Source organism: Mixophyes fleayi, chromosome 1, assembly GCF_038048845.1.
Source record: "Mixophyes fleayi isolate aMixFle1 chromosome 1, aMixFle1.hap1, whole genome shotgun sequence".
NCBI lineage: Eukaryota > Metazoa > Chordata > Amphibia > Anura > Limnodynastidae > Mixophyes > Mixophyes fleayi.
In genome coordinates, this window is record NC_134402.1 from 363,629,492 (window position 1) to 363,646,938 (window position 17,447).

Here is a 17,447-nt window from a genome sequence, read left to right on the forward strand (position 1 = left end):
GGGGTGGGGTAGACAGACAGAGAGACACGAGGGAGGGAGAGAAGGAGGATAAGGAAAGGGGAATGAAGGGGAAGAGGCAGAAGATCAGGTAGGAAGTTAAGTGGGAGACTGGAAGGCTTTAAGAAAAAGGTTGGTTTTTAGAGCCCGTTTGAAACTGGACAGATTAGGGCAGGTTCTGATAGAGGGAGGGAGCTTGTTCCAGTGGAGGGGGGCAGCGTGGGCGAAGTCTTGGATACGCGCATGGGAGGAGGTGATCAGGGGGGAAGAGAGGCGACGGTCATTGGCTGATCGGAGAGGGCGGGATGGAGCATGAATAGAGAGGAGGGTGGAGATGTAGGGTGCAGTGGAGTTGGCGAGGGCCTTGTATATAAGAGTGAGAAGCTTGAAGAGGATTCTGTAGGGGAAGGGGAGCCAGTGAAGGGATAGGTAGAGGGGGGAGACAGACGAGGAGCAGTGAGAAAGGAAGATAAGCCTAACGGCTGCGTTAAGAACAGATCGAAGGGGAGCGAGATGAGATTGGGGGAGGCCAGTGAGGAGGAGGTTACAGTAGTCCAGGCGGGAGATGATCAGAGAGTGAATAAGACACTTGGTGGCATCTTGGGAGAGGAAGGGCCTGATGCGAGCGATGTTACGCAGCTGGAAGCGGCAGGATTTAGCAAGAGAGAAAATGTGGGGGCCGAAGGAGAGGGAGGAGTCAAGAATGACACAGAGGCAGCGAAGTTGGGGGACAGGGGAGATAGAGGTATTGTCGACAGTGATAGCGAGGTCAGAAGTCTCCTGGACAAAACCATGTTACAATGCAAGGGGTGAAAATTACTTTTCTGTTTTGCACATAAGTTAAATACTGACTGTTTTTTCATGTATCACACAAATACTTGATAGCTTATTTGTACACTGAAATTTAAAGTTGATATTTGCGTGCTACATGAAAAAACAGTCAGTATTAACTTTTGTGAAAAACAGAAAACTAATTTGCACCCCTTGCATTGTACCATGGTTTTGTCCAGGAGACCTAAATAAGATACCTCTTCATTTAAGATCCTTAATGAATCAGGCCCCTTGTTCTTCAGATGTTGGTGAAATACAAGCCATTTCCCTTTATATAAGTAGAATTCTCATAAACCTGCCTGTTATATAAAGTACCTGAACTATTTCATCCATTCAGCCCCCACAAGGTTACTACAAAGAATTTCCATTTAAAGTGTCATAAAAAATTGGTCTAGTAAAGTCTACTACTTCATGAGATATTATCTTTTAACTAAAATTTTCTTCATATATTTAATCTAGAGACGCAACATAAATCTTCACAATACTGTATTGACATATATCACAGTGCATAAAAATATGAAGCCGGGAAAACTTAAGTAACAACAACTATGCCGATATATTAGACCAAGTGTGACTGTCTATAAGAAATTCACAACAATTTCACACATTTATCACAGATTGATCACACATGTATTAATAAGCTAAAAAAAAGAAATAATAAACTACAAAAAATGCACATTAAAGTTATTTTAATTGTATTATTTTGTATACAGGGTAAAATAATATTCTGTTGCAGATTTCCCTTGGCTTCTATAAAGATGCTAAAATCTCTGTTTGCCTTGTTCTAGAATGCCAGCGTCTATGTGTTTGTCTCATACAGGCAATGTCAAAATGCTAAATATGCCTCCAGAAATGAAACAACAGCCATGATAAAATACTACTGCATGAAACATGTTGGCTGGTATTTGTTGAACCACTCTTAATTTTAATCCGTCTATTATACATTTTAGTTGAATGTCCATTTTGTCTCATAATTCCCTTATTTCCACCCAAAGCTCATCTGTCAGTCTTCATGAAGTTATTAATTCAGTTACGATAACACTTTGTTTGAGACATGGTCTAGCAGCAGATAGTAAAAGAACAGGCAGTAAAAGGAAGCACAGACATAACTTCTCCCGTGCTTCCATGCAGAGCCGGATAAATTGGAGGGGGGCCCCCCAGGCAGGGCCGGTGCTAGGGTCCGTGGCGCCCTAGGCACATTTTCAAAATCGGCACCACCCCGCCCCCCGGACCCCCGCCCGGCACATTTTCAAAATCGGCGCCCACCCTGCACACTTACAAAATAGTGTGTAAGTGTGCAGGGTGGGGGCGCCGATTTTGAAAATGTGCGTCTTTTCTTACCTGCTTCTAACTTGCCTCCTCTCTGCTCCGTCTGCTCCCCTCCACTCACTGACACTGTCTTGCCGTAATGATGATGTCACGCCCGACAGTCAGTAAGTGAGTGGAGGGGAGGAGACGGAGCAGAGAGGCAGCGGTGGTGGTGAGCAATAGTCCCTCCCCCCCTCCCTGTGGATGTATGTGAAGCTGTGCGGCGGCCGTGAAAGATATGGTCGCCGCACAGTTTTAAAGAAATTTTTAATCTGTGGCGCCTCCAGAGCCCGGCGCCCTAGGCAAGTGCCTAACTTTGCCTAATGGGAGCACCGGGCCTGCCCCCATGGCGAACCACTGGAGACAGTTATTTGCCTTATGCATAAGGACCTGTTGTGAGGGGGCTGTCAAGAGAACTATAGGGAAGGGCTGCAATGAGAACTATAGAGAGGGGTCCGTAATGAGAACTATAGAGAAATATAAGGAACTATAGGGGAGGGGCTTTCAAGAGAACTATAGGGAAGGGGTTGTAATGAGAACTATAGGGAGGGGGCTGTAATCAGAACTATAGGGAGGGGGCTGTAATGATTATTATAGGGAGCAGACTGGAATGAGAACTTTAGGGAGGGAGCTGGAATGAGAACTAAAGGAGGGGGCTGGAATGAGATCTAAAGGAGGGGGCTGGAATGAGAACTGTAGGGAGGGGGCTGGAATGAGAACTATAGGGAGGGGGCTGGAATGAGATCTAAAGAAGGGGGCTGTTATGAGAACTTTAGGGAGGGGGCTGGAATGAGAACTAAAGGAGGGGGCTGGAATGAGGACTATAGGGAGGGGGCTGCAATGAGAGAGAAAAAGAGGGGGCAATGAGTGAGATACGGAGTGGGTGATGAGAGAGATATGAGGGTAACAATAACACATTTTTGCTCTCTTTTGTGAATGATGACACTATGGCCTTAATTTTAGATAATCAGGACCCCCCTGTCATAAGCACCCCGGGGCCCCTCAAAGCATTAGTTCAGCCCTACTGCTATGGTATTAAAAGCACAGAAGCTCAGATTTGTGTACATACCTAAAGCCCAAAAACAAAGTTGTGCTCAGCCTAATGATGTCAAAGGGTAGTTCACAATTGTATCTACTGGCGATATCATGGACCTACAACAGTAGTGGGGGACTAAGGGTTGAGCAAGAAACAACTACAACAAGTCTGTTTTAATAAATGGTGGTCTGTTAGGCACTCTAAGACTGTGCAGCTCTATTTAGCAACATTTAGGGAGCACAGATGGGTTCACTGATACTCGAAGACATACCAACCCTTCTCATAAAATGCCAGAATGGACAGATTGTCTGGGACACACAGTGATAGAGTGCAGGCAAAGGGAAGAATGGCACAATCCCCCATGTTTGCTCACAGCCTTTAGACATAGCTATATTTTACACCTTACAATTGCTGAAGTCAGTGGAGAAGAGCAATTGTAAGTGAACATTGAGCAATGTAAAGCAACTTCAGACACTCAAAAGTGCTACTATAAAGGCAATCCCAATGTAGCATCACTGTCATGATTAATTTAATCTATAATGAGACTAGCTAAGCATTAGAAGAACTGAAAAGTTAAATTTAATGTAAGGGGTGGTTCTAAAATGGAAGAAGATTGGACTTTCATTCAGTGTTAACACCTTTCTCTCAGATGCTTCTGCCTCCTCACAAACTTAGGTGACTTATAATTTGCCGAGGCGTCATCAAAGACCAGAAAGTAAGTATTGGACCTTAAAAATTATTGAGGGACCATATAGGCATACTGGTGCAAAGACAAAGTATTTTGTTCAGTGCACTTGTCAGTGAGGTCTTCTATATTATAAAATCATAAAACATAGTTTTAAGATTTTCTAAAGCATTTGCATGAATTATACTAAGTAATTTGATCTATTTTTAATGTACTTATCATGCAATAACTCATAAACATGCATTTAAAACAACCAGATGTCAATGAGCGATAAGCTTTTATTATCGTTTATCTAATGCTATAAAAAAAACGAGGACTATGCATTTAAAAATATGAAATCAGTATTCAAATATAACTGATACTAATTCAGCCAACATAATAATGGTAACTATTTACCAGCTGAAAGTGTAATTAACAAAGAAAACTGTTTTAAAAAACCAAATATAAATCAATTATTCATACATGTGAAAAAATGGGTATGTGATAAATGGCTATTTTATACTAAGGTAAAACAGTTTTGCCATTTTAGTTTTATTTGAATGGGTGCTTTAATGATGGGCGCAATGTAGACACACATTGTCCCAACACACACTAAGGGAAACAATACAGCCTGAAGGCTAAACAAAGCCTATCTACAGAAATGATGTATAGTTAGCAGCAGCTGCAGAACTGGATGCAGGGGGTGAGGAGGATTCCACTCTATGAGGCCACTAGAGGGGACCTCTGCCGGGGCCACCATATCACCACCCAAGACCACCACTTTACTCTGAAAAGAGCAGCGTCCTCTTCTAAATGGTGCATGCGCAGTGTGTGCTTGCTCCATCTGTGCTTGCTCAGAAGAGACCCCCTCTCTGCACTTTTCAGAGCAAAGTGGGGGGGGGGATTACAACTGCATCCCCAGGCCCCTACCCAGACTTTGTTATTGGCTTGGCGGTCCAGAGTTCCGCTCCTGATTAATAGATTGCGGCTCTATGAATGTAAGGAAAAATAACAAGGAGATAATAAATGTATAACTGAAGTAGTTCTGTCACGCAAATATTTGCAGTAATCAATTTATCCCTATGGCCGGGTCCAGTGTTCTGTCTGCCACATGTGTGCAGTGGCCAACTTTAATTGTGCTCAGGTGCTGGGAGCACATTTGTATTTTAACTGTATTGTACCATCTGTACTTCAGGACTATCACTAGTACCATCAACTAGTGCCTAAAGGTCTTTATCAGGACCCTTGAGCAATAAACATCACTGCTTGAAGTGAACAGGCATCACTGCCTGTTGCCTATTGCCTGCTGTATCCTGTGACCAACAGATAAGAGCCTATGTGGTGAAGTGCCCTGCGTGCCAGCTGCCCGTGAAGAGGCAAAGAAAGAAGAAGAGGAAATCTCTTCCAGTGTTCCAGCGGGGAGCATTTCTTCTATCTTCTTGCAGGTCCGGGGGGCAGTGGGCAAGTGAGACAATCAGGGCTCACTTCCCACTGCTGGCCAATCAGTGGCCGGACGGGCGAGCCAATCCTGGCTCACCCCCGGCCATTAAAAATGTTGTCGCCGTCACGAGCCAATCAGGGCTCGCGGTGAAGACCAGTGATGTCGGTGCACCCGCGGCTTTATAAGTCGCTGGGCGCCACCATCCTGGCAGTTCGCCGGCAGAGGAGACAGAAGAGGACATCGAGGGACGTCCAGCGCCGCAGATGTTGTCGGAAGTGGCAAGGAGGGTGAGGGGAGCAATAGGGCTCCCGCCAGAGTAGAAGGGCGGCTGCCCTGTAGTGTAGCAGGACATTGAGTCCTTACAATTAGAGGGACAGAAGGTCTCTGATGGTTAATGGGACAGTAAGCCCTTATAGTTGGTAGTGCGCTCAGGTATAGCAGGACGCTAGGTCCCAAAGTAGTGTAGGGGACACTTGGTCCCTTGGTAGGTAAGTAGTGAAGTACTGGAACAGTTTACAGAACCCCTCCATCCGTAAGGGCGCCTAAAGTCCTGAGCCCCAGGCCAGGGTCGACTTAACAGCTATGGCTCGGGTCACGGGCGGAGGCGACAGGATGCCAGTGGAGCAGGATGACCGAAGATGGGTGAGTAGGAGAATCGCGGAGGCAAAGTGTTCCATAGTGGTCACTCGGGATTGAGTGAGTATCCTGGGTGTTGGGGAAGGGATTGTCCTTTGTGGCTTTGTCTCCCTTGTTTTACAGGTGTTGGTCGTAAGACAAGGTATGCAGAAGACCCTGGAGAGCGAGGACCTCTAGAGCAGAAGGGATAGAGGAAGTCGCCGTCGTAGACTCGCGTCCTTGAGTATAGCCGTGGTGAGGGCTGTTCCCTTGGTGCACTCACCTTGTGGAGCTGTCCCTCTCATATTTTCCCCTTTCCCCTTACAGCAAAACGAGTGCCCTACACACAAAGACAGGGGCCCTTTTCCCCTGTGGTGTTTTGGTCGCTTGAACATCCTCACCCCTCCCCCAGTGGACCTCTTACACCTACACTCTAATCCGTTCCCTGGCTGTTATGTGTCAAACCCAGTGTCTGATGCTACCCAGCAGTCCTGATCCATAGCAGTCAGGAAGTAACAGGCGGCCTAAAGCAAAGAGGCGCTGCAGCAGCTATACCAACTGCCAGAAGTAAGCTGTTCCAGGTGCCGGTGAAGGAGCCTGGTGGTGGCAGAATAATCCTCCTATAACTATTGTGCAAGTCGGAGAGTGTCTGGTGGCAAGTGACACCTGTAAGAATGGTCAGTAACAGTAGGTTACTAACGGTGAGTAAAATATCCAGATAAATTGTGTAACATCCCTTCTCTTCCCCAACAGACCGGATGGCAAAGTAAGCCCATCCGGTCACAATTCCACTTTAAGTTAAGCTATATATCACTTTAGTGGATGCCAGTACTGAAATAAAATACAATAATGATCACATTATTATCACATTATTAGCATTTTTATAACTGTATAATAGTATTGACTACATTATCTTATAAAAAATAAGCCTAACTTATTTTCACATACTAGCACTACTTTGTGTAGTTTCTGCAAAAGCGCTTGTTTGTAAAAGAACATTTTACAAAGTGCTATTTGTGTTATATACTGACCAAAAGATGTCAGCAGATACCTTTGCCCAGAGATTAATATAGCTGTGCTGAATGCGACCTTGTATGGTAAAGAAGCAAATGCAGGTTGTGTGATAGATTATCCTCTACTGTATAGTATAGTAAAATGATGTAAAACAAACACCATAAAGTATTCTAGGAAATGCTTAATAGTTTGAAGGGCTGAAAAGGAAAATGGATGTAAAAGAGCACAACATCATAGGAATAATTACTGGAATTAAAACAAATCTCTGTAGATAGTATCAGAATTAAGAGATGTTAGTTAGCACTATCAAACTTTCACTGTCAAGCAGCATTTTTGTTACCTTTATATGGGCAAATGAATATAACATTTGTTTTGTTCTAAGCCATGTAAATGAACATACTGCAAGCAGTGGCGGAACTATGACCACTGCAGGGGTGTGGCCCTAATGGGCCTAGAGGTGCGGGGGACCTGCAGTACTGCTCCACCCTACGAGGCATCATCATCATTTAAAACCCACCTTTTCCTTAAAGCCTTCCAGTCTCATGCCTAAACTCCCACCGGTCGGCTACCTCTCTTTCTCATCCCTTCTTCCCTTCTCCCCCTTCCTCGACTCCGTCTCCGTTTCTCCGTCTCATCTATGTGTCTGTCTGTCTTCTCCTCCCTTTAGATTGTTCGCTCCTTTGAGCAGGGCTCTCCTACCTTCTGTTTCCATCAATTTTAACTGCACTCTCCAGCTACTCAGCTCACCTCCTCTCAGTTCCTCTGCCCTCTGTCTCCTCTCGCTTCTCTCCGCTCCCCTCAGTGACTCTCAACCTGTCATCTGTGCCCACCCTCTTGGGCCATAGTTACCTGCCTATACTCACTTTTTCCCTCCCTCCCTCTCTTTCATGCTGTGCCTGAGCCCCCAGAGTTATAGTGCTTACTGTTACTTGTACTGTGCTGTTTCACCTTGTACTGTGCCATTGTTTGTCCTTGTACGGCGCTACGGATACTTTGTGGCGCCCTATAAATAAAAATTAATAATAATAATAATAATAATCATCATCATCATCACCATTTATTTATATAGCACCACTGATTTTGCAGCGCTGTACAGAGAACTTATTCACATCAGTCATTGCCCCATTGGAGCTTACAGTCTAAATTCCCTAACATACACACACAGACAGTGTGGGGAGGAAACCGGAGCACCCGGAGGAAACCCACGCAGACACAAGGAGAACATACAAACTCCACACAGATAAGGCCATGGTCGGGAATTGAACTCATGACCCCAGTGCTGTGAGACAGAAGTGCTAACCACTTAGCCACCGTGGCATGCGCTGGTCCCTTCGCTGGGCTTCACTGTACATGCACAAGCCCCAAAGCAAATGGGCATCTCGGTAGGGTGGAGTGGGAGCAAATCTTGCTATGGGTCCTGACAATGCTCCCATCAATCTGACATGCATTTTTAGCTTCTCAATGTTTTTTTGTTTACTGTGTAAATAGATTTTGGAACAGACATATCAATCAGTGTGGCGGGGGATTAATAAAGTTAATTCCCAGTCCGATTACTTTGAATACCAGTTTAAATCTCAAAGACCACATATATGACTAGCTAAGATGAAGGACTGAGTAGAAAGGTAGTTTTTTTTATAGTTAAATGCATGATGATGATAATGTACTTTTTGTTTTTGTGAAAGATACATATTTCCTTACTGTGTGTGCGCTTGAAAACTGCCTACCCATACATGCATACACAGTTTTTAATGTATGTATGGCTGCATCTTTTTATGTCCGTAGAAGTGGAACAGTGGTAGGAATAGGCAGACAGGTGTAGGCCAAGTGCAGTATGGGGGGATTCACGGAATTGCGTCAGAATTAGCCTCTTAGGGGGCAATCTCTTGGTGGATACTGAAAGGCTGGTGCAATTATAAGCTTTGATGATGGTGATTATAAGCGGCACTATCTAGCCGTTGACCTCTCCAGCTGATATTACTTCATTCATAAGCATAAGCAATATTATATGAAGTTGCGGCCGTCTATGCTCATGATTTAATAAATAATTTGGACTACTGCAGGAAAGATGATTCTCATTTAATTTTTATGGGGAAAGCATCAGATGTTTGTGTTTAATTAATTTGCATTTGTGTTTATATTTATTACATTTACTTGTGTCTTTTGCATTTATTAAAAGCACGGTCAACACACATTCTCTCTTGTATATATGACCCTATATCCATTTATTAGGTTATTATATTGTGTAGAAGTAGGGTAATGTGACTTTAGCATTAACACTGGCAAGCCACATCTCTCCCCTATAGTGGGGACTTGCAATGGCTGGCATTTGCCTGCCGCAAATACTAATTAATTTGAATCTTAAAATGCATCCGTCAGAACATAGCCATGTAAATATATCTTTATTTATGTGTGTATTTTCCTGCGTATGTTCTGAGAGCATGGGGTAAATGTATCAATCTGCGGGTTCTTCAACACCCGCGTGTTCAGCCTCTTCCGCGATTAAATTTAAAGCGGCGCTGCATTGTAAAGGGAAGTTAACCCTTTACAATGCAGCGCTGCTTGAAATTTAATCGCGGAAGAGGCTGAACATGCGGGTGTTGAAGAACCCGCAGATTGATACATTTACACCCATATGTGTCCTATAAATGAGCCCAACTATTTTTGTTAAGGTGCATGATTTCTCAACTTTTTTTAAAATATATCCCCTTGTGATGGTTAACTTTTACAAGTAATGTCCACATAGTATGCCTTGAATCTAATGTAAATGTACTACAGATTGAAGAGCTAAGCAATATTTCTTTTTATTTTAAAGAAAATTCCACTGTTTCCAGTATAACTTTTGATAAAACTCCCCTCCCTAACTAGCGGATTCCGTCTGATCCAATACTTTGGTGTCTACACTAATGGTATTAATAACATTGTGACTATATAGCTGCATATCCCTTCTTTTAAAATCACTACAGGTCTCAGCAAGCCCTGGCATGCCTAAACTGGTTGGGTATTGTGTAAGTCAAATAATTGGATGAAGTTGTTTCAAAGTAATAAACATCGATTGAACTGATTTTATGTGGAAAATGGTAAGCTACGGCATGGAAGGGCTAATTTTGTTACCATACTAGTGAACAGATATAAACACATTTACACTCACACATACATTTGTTAATAGTTCACTTTAATAAAGTTCCAGCACATAGTCCTTAATATTCAAATGTAATAGATTTAATAGTTTAATATAATAATGCTAAACTTCTTTAAAGACATCTAAGGCTCTGGATATATGAAATGTATCATGTTTAGTGTCATATTAATCCACTTTTTACCATCAGAAATCCGGTACTATCAGCTAAGCGATCACACCCTGCGTACGCTAGTTATGGATGATAAAGGATTAATGCTCAAAATGATATTGTGTTTGGAATGCAAATGGGTTGGTTTGAACCAATATTTAGGCAGGCTCCTGAGGGAAGACAAATAAGCAACAGCTGTAGTGAGTTGCCCCCACCCACGGAGAGTATCGTTTGAACTGACCTATGACTTTCATTGTACTGGACTGTCCTGAGTCCTGAACCAATGAAAAATGCTTTTTTACTTTATGACATCATCACTGTTTTTTATGTAACACAAGTGGTATATACACCAGGCACTGAGACCACCATTCAATCTACTTTGACCACAGGCTTCAGGACTGAACGACTGCTAGCTGGATCCAGTGCACTGCATATGTATCGGCTGTACTTTATTTTATTCTTGTGATTTGTTACATCTTGCTATTAAATCTCTTTTGTGCGTTGGAACCACATTGATCGCAGAGAACAATATTTATTGGTAGCGACAATGCGAACATTACAATTTGGGGGCTCGTGAGCGGAGGCCACACTACTGGAGGATTCGCGAAACCTACGGATTTTGGTTTCTCAACAAAGGGTGGAGATGCATCATATAGAGGTAAGAACACAAATATTTCTATGCCTTTTATCATCCAGTGATGCAAAACTGAATATCCGCTTTGTGTAATCCAAAGGGTGCTGGTTAAAACCTAGGGACAAGAAAGAAAAATTGTTTCTTTTTCATGTCATTTTTGCGATTAATATGTGGTTTGTTTGCATAGCATACGCATATATGTCCCTGTATATTTGCCACATATTTAAACGGTTATATTGGTAGTTATTGCTGTTGTATTATATAGGGAAGTGAATTGTTAAAACCCTCTGAGAATTTATTACCGCCATTTGGGAATATATTTTTCTGTACGGAAAACAAAGGTGTATGTGGAATTGTGAATTGCGTGATTGTGAACGTATGACTGTTGAGAATAAAGGTAGTATACTGTGAATAAAGGTAGTATACTGTGAATAAAGGTAGTATATGGTGAATAAAGGTAGTATACTGTGAATAAAGGTAGTATACGGTGAATAGAGGTAGTATACTGTGAATAAAGGTAGTATACGGTGAATAAAGGTAGTATACTGTGAATAAAGGTAGTATACGGTGAATAAAGGTAGTATACTGTGAATAAAGGTAGAATACAAGGTATACAGTGAAAATCGGTAGTCCCAATTCTAATCGTAGAGCCTACAGATAACTAGTATATAAGATATAAAAATATAAGAGAAGATGGCGCTAATGGCATATACATATGTAATTCAAACAAATAGTTCCTGAAGATAGAAAGCATTTATAATAGATCAATATCCGTACATTATAAGTCAGAAATTCCAAATGATGTATGTCTTATCCTCCGCTGTACATCCAATCCACTTCCACTTGTCAAAATGATGTATATAAAAGAGAAACAAATATGCACATAGTGCAACCTGTGTATTTCAATACAAAATGATTTCAACGATATCTCTTTAAGAGCCTGTGCACTGAATGGAATTTACACAAGCACCGCGTGGTTATTATTCTCTTTTAACCCCTCTCGGGTGTACAATTACTGGAAAGAATTAGAAATTATGCGTGTAGGTATATTCAATTGTTCAATGAATCACTGTTATCCAATCAAATACGGAATTTCACTCCACCATAGTGACCAACATAGAGGGGAAAAAAATGCCTCATAGTGTAAAATCTTAACACAATTTATTGAGACATATAAAATCAGAGATAAAACACACAAATGTAGCCCACTATCATGTATCCAGCATATAGCGACACCAAATGAGGAAAGATGGACCCTTACCCTCCGTTAATCTCAAAGAGGCGTGTAGATGGATATATAAGTCTCCGCAAGCAGCGTCCCGGGTATCCAGCTTACGATCCATGCGTGGTGAGAAAGAAAAATCTTTATAATAAAGATTTACTATTGAAACGCGTCGGCAAACAGGGTGAGGGACGTGAGACGCACCAAACGGGGATTTTCTTCTCCTATCAATCCCACTTTCTCACCAAGCGTGGATCGAAAGCTGGCTACCCGTGACGCTGCTTGCGGAGACTTATATATCCATCTACACGCCTGTTTGAGATTAACGGAGGGTAAGGGTCCATCTATCCTCATTTGGTGTCGCTATTGTTATAGGCGGTTTTCCATTTGTCACCCCCCGGATGAGGAAGTTTCAATTTGGAAAGATTGTGGCACCCTTGATCCAGTCCAACAATTTGGTACTTAAGGGTATTGTATATCTGTTCTTCACTGTAATGGCATTCAAGCATCGGTAGTGTGTGCACGGACACAGGCCACCATCTTTCTTTAAACAAAGAAGAAATCAGCGCCAGCTGCTGTGGAGTATCTTCAGATGAATCCACGTTCTAGATTTTCTTGGATATATTCCACAATGGCATTGGTCTCAAGGATGGAAAGCGGGTACACCTGACCCAGAGGAGGAGATTTACCAGGCAGGAGTTCTCTTCCCCAATCCCAGACTCGGTGTGGAGGAAGGGCGGTTGTCCTTTGTTTACAGAATACGTAAAAGAAAGCCTGATACTGGGTGGGTAGAGATAAACCTGGGGAAAGACTAGATTTGGAGAGTTGTGGTGAAGGAACCACTTTCTAGATGCAATGAGAAAGACAATAGGAGAACCAGGAAATAATCTGAGCATCGTGCCAATCGAATATGGGAGAATGCAGGTCAATCCACGGAAGCCCGAATATCACTGGATTGATGGCCCTGGAGATGACGAAAACAGAGATGTCCTCCCTATGAAGGGTTTCAATTGCATAGTTAAGGGCACTGTATGACCCTGAATAATGCCACCTGAAATTCTACTTGCATCAATGACGGTAAGGTGGAGAGGCTGTTCCAGAGGTAAATTGGAAAGGACCAAACGAGTAACCATGGAGGAGGCCCATTTTGGGTCTTATAACCTGCCATTCAGGCAGCAAGCTAACTAATAGTTGCACTTTGAGAGGGATTCTCTAATGTATTAGTTGTAGCCAGACTAGCCTTGATTTATTTAGTTGTTTTATTTTGTTTTTCATGTTTAATTAAACTAGCTGAGGCTGGTTGTTCCAGAATATTGGACTGCTTTGACTTCCTATGGCAGCTGTGTGAAAAGCGCCCCATTTATCCCAGGAGATGGCCTGTGCCCTGTTCTTGTGACATATACGGTGGAGAATGCGAACAGTGCACTAAAATTTACAGCCATAATAGCTGCATGAACAATTTAAAGGGCCAGACACCCATGTATTTGGCTTTAGGAAGTGTGATACAGTGCCCCAAGATGGAGGATGTATTTAAAGCATTGCTACATTCTACATTTTACAGCTATATAGCAGGAGGCCACGATGTCGCTTTAAAATCATAATAAAGTTAGTGCCGTTTTAAAATCGGAGCTAACAGTTAAACTTAGCCTTTTCATTAGGGTTAGCTTAGCGTTATGGTTAGGGTTAGCGTTATGGTTAGGGTTAGCGTTATGGTTAGGGTTAGCGTTATGGTTAGGGTTAGGAATAAAGTTAGTGTTAGGGACCCGGCATTGCGTCTTTTACAATACTGATATAGAGGTCGCACTTAAAAATGATTTCAGAAGAGGCTGCCCTTATTCCTGATGATATGTAAATTGATGATGATGATGATCGTTATTTATTAATACACTGTCGGGGACTGCATTGGTCATTCTTAAGGTCAGTCAGCATTTATTAGTCGGGTAAGTGGGTTTCGTGAATTTTTGGTCGTGGTATTCACTGTCGGTGTTATCAGCACCGTTAAAGAGACTACCACCAAAAAGATTAAATGGTAAGATAAAATAGTTAAAAAGGAGAGAATGTGAAGTGTATTTTTATTTTGTGTGTAATGGGACCTTATAGTTACACAGGAACCCCAGTGAAGTGGCATAGTTGTCACTTTTTGGGGTTCCAGTATGTTTCCCTATTCACTACTGGCATCAGGGTTGCTAGGAAGAGAACCTGCAGCTTTCGGTGCTGGGGTTGATTGTTATAAATGGAGGGAGGGTACCCTCTTCTGTCCCTATTTATAATAAAGCCCAAACCAACCTGCTTAAGAAGGCAAACAAAGGTTACTAAAATGTCAGTGTATAGGCAGCTTGTATTTTTCTAGATTAGTAGCACTCACTGTCCTTACCCACTAATAGATACTGTGGCTCTAGCTAATATAGTTTTTTTTGCTGATGTTCTGCATTATGTGAATCGGCATTGGAGTCAGACTTGGGAGCAACTATCAATTTAGACAGGGCAATACAGTTCACCTGGCTCCTGATGAGCATGCCGTAAAACAGGTGCGGTACTAGAAACTATGTTGGTGCTTGGAAGGGACACAGCAAAGTAAGCTATTAACTGCACTGGCTGTAAGATTGTTATTCATTTGTTTCAGTATGTTGCTATGCTAAGACCAGGCTCATAAACAATTAAGTCAGATTATTTCTCATCTAAAGCAGCGCTTCATAAGGATGAAAATTACTCTAGTTATTCAGTATATTTAATTAGTAGCATTTCCACAATCCTTATTTGAGTGATACTGTCAGATAACACCATAACAACATATTCATTATTGTAATATGAGGTTGAAGTTTGTTATGAGTTTTAATATGTTAAAACTTTAATTTTGCTATGACTGCATGCTAACGAACTTGAAGGCAATGGGACCATGCAGGAGCATGGAAAATATAACTCTAGCTAACAGTGTGACTAAACCTTGCATGCTATCAAACTTAATTATTTAAATTTGTTTTGTTTTTTAAATTTGTTTCTGAATGTGCTTTGTGATCAGGTGAGGGGGCACTGGTAGCATCAACAGGTCACCTTCTTCATTGCATCTGTCATCTTTACAATTTAAGATGTTTGCATCTATAACCTGCAACAATTAAAAATAAGAGCTTATTAGGTTAAAGAGTCACTTTTTCATGATAGACAAAGTTATACATTTAGGGCCTGAGTCATTGGGGCAAGTATCTGCTGATTTTGAGCGTATCACTCTGGACATGCTCAGAACCGGCCATCAAAACAACCCTTTTACATGCTCTTAAGCATGAAAAGGGCACTTACCACAGCCTACGATAAAGGAGAGTGATTGAGACAGGGAAGAGGCGTGTGGCCGTAGGCAATGTAAAATATGGGTGTGCCAAACTCAAGCGCACGCACCCATGGCCTATTTCTGCTGTATCTCTTGCTCAAGCTCTGGGGCTAGTCAACCCACCGGCTCTTTACTGTGTTAAAAAAGAAAAAAAAATTAAAAGAAAAAAAAGCATCAGGTACCCCCCTCTTAATGCTAGTAACCTTAGTGCTGCCAGGTTAGTACTGGTTTCAGCAAATCGGGAAAAACCGTGTGCCAAAGTGTGGGGTCCCTCCGATTTTACTGAAACCAGCAATAGACCAACCAGCCAGGGTGGGTGAAACTATAGCAGGGGGACAAACAAGAAAGTCTTTATAATACATAGCATATATGATCCTCAGAGAAATCTTCAATAAATTCCCTCTTTCTTTGTTAATGTACTCACAAGAAGTGAGGAGATAAATGATGTGATCAGTTGTATTCCTACAAAGCTTGCTTACACGAAGGAGCGTTGAACTTTCCAAAGCCGTAGGCACTCCCGATTCACATACATAGTGAAGTCTCTTTATCCTCTATATATATATATGGAAGTCAAATAATTGGATGAAGTAAACTAAATTGATTAATATTGTTTTACCGTGCGATTGCGATTAGTACGCCACGTGTAATGACGCAATCGCACAGATTAATAACACACACATTTACATTCACACTTACACTTGTAACTAATACACATTTATTAAGGTTCCAATACACATTTATTTATTAGTAAAATATATTAGAAATTATTTATACATAGATAAAACTATAGTAAAGGTATTTATGGTTCAGGTCCTCTAAGAGGTAAATAGTTTGGTCTCATAGTAAAGCTTATTTCAACAGCAATAAACCGGTTTGACAGAGTAGTGATCGCATCTAGCGGTTGCAAGTTATGAGCAATATGAGATTAATACTTAAAAGTACTTTGTTTATGGGTCAGTTTGAACTGGTTATTCAACGGGAAGACATGTAGGCAACAGTTGGAGTAAGTTGTCCCCCCCAACCCACCCTTGGAAAACATGAAATAAACTGACCTATGACCAGCATACATCTGGAATATCGTTAACCCTGGACCAATGAAGATCTCTCTGAGTGTTATCTGTGTATATAGTGACATCATCAGTGTTTTTTTCTTAACAGAAACTGCATATAAGCTCCCTGGGCCAGTTCGTTTTTCCTCTCTTCCTGACAACATGACTATATCTGAACATGGGCCCAGGGTTAGCGCTGGCTTAATGTAATGTATTTGGTTTATACTTTCCTGTTTATTGTTATATCTTTCATGCTCCAGCGTGGCTTGCTGTAAATCCTGCTATATTTTGCAATTAAATCTTTTTATGAGTTGGAACTACAATAATCGCATTGGACAATGTTTATTGGTAGCGATATAAAGAACATAACAATTTGGGAGCTCTGAGCAGAAATTATGCTACCAGAAAATTCGCAAAACCTACGGATTTCGGTTTACCACCAAAGGGTTGGAAACGCGTCATATACAGGTAGGAACGCAAATAGTTCTATGCCTTTATATTATCCAGTGTTGCCAAACCGAATATCCGCTTTGTGTAATCCAAGGGGCGGTGGTTAAAACCTAGGGACAAGAAAGAAAAAAACTTTTTCTTTTCAAGTCATTTTGCAATATAAACGTGGTTTGCTTGCTTAGTATACGCATATGTGTCCCTGTGTTGCCACATGTTTAAATTGTTGTATTAATAGATAGACCTGTTGTAATTTATAGTGAAATGAATTGTTAAAGCCTCTGAGAAGTTAATACCACCATTTGAGAAAGTATTTTCCTGCGCAGAAAACAAAGGTGTATGTGTATGTGAATTGTGTGATTGTAAAGACAAAGTAAAGTTGATGCTGATTGCTGTTGAGGAAACAGGGTATAAAAGATAACCGAGGAAGTGTATATAAAGAAGGTATACTTTGTTTACGAAAGCAGGGTAATTTCGTGATCAACCGCAATTGTAATCGCATAGTATACAGATAGCTTAGTATCTGTAGGCTGTGCGCTTGGACGGCACATGTTGCATACGTAACAAGTGATTGAGTGAT